Source organism: Austrofundulus limnaeus, unplaced genomic scaffold, assembly GCF_001266775.1.
Source record: "Austrofundulus limnaeus strain Quisiro unplaced genomic scaffold, Austrofundulus_limnaeus-1.0 Scaffold4136, whole genome shotgun sequence".
Classification (NCBI taxonomy): Eukaryota; Metazoa; Chordata; class Actinopteri; order Cyprinodontiformes; family Rivulidae; genus Austrofundulus; species Austrofundulus limnaeus.
The window spans coordinates 4,788-5,379 of NW_013956538.1; positions in this window are offsets into that span (position 1 = coordinate 4,788).

Consider the following 592-nt stretch of genomic DNA (forward strand, 5'->3'; position numbering starts at 1 on the left):
AACTTTCTACTGATTGTGTTCCAGATGGAACTCATTTATATAATTTAGGAACTGACGCCGTTTTACTCATGCAGGTTTGAGTAGGTGGGGTTATTTCCAACACTACAGTGAAAATATATTAAATAATTTCTGGGGTTAAATCTTATGTAAATTTTAAATGACATAAGCTTGCCTTAATTCAAAAGTCTGTAACACCTCAGTTGCTAACGACTAATAAAAAAAACATAATCTCTCATGCAAATGTTCAGCTGAATACAAATAAAAAGTTTTTATTTTACATTTTTCAAAATCAGGGTTACAGAACTTACAGTAGCAAGAGGGACATTATTAAAGCAGAAATATTTGCATAAACAATTTATTAGATTTTTAATTTTAAAAAATGGTCTCTATCTAATTGTAATTTTAAGTCAGCACATCTGTAATGAAGAAACAAAAGAAGTGCAGATGTCTGCTGTGGCTTATTGGGAGTCTGGAAGAAAAACGGGATCCTCGCAGGCATGACCACAGCTTTTCGGACAGCACTTCTTCTCACGGCTACAATCACTGTCATTTCGACAGCGATCCCTACAAACAGGAGTGAAACTGCGCCAAC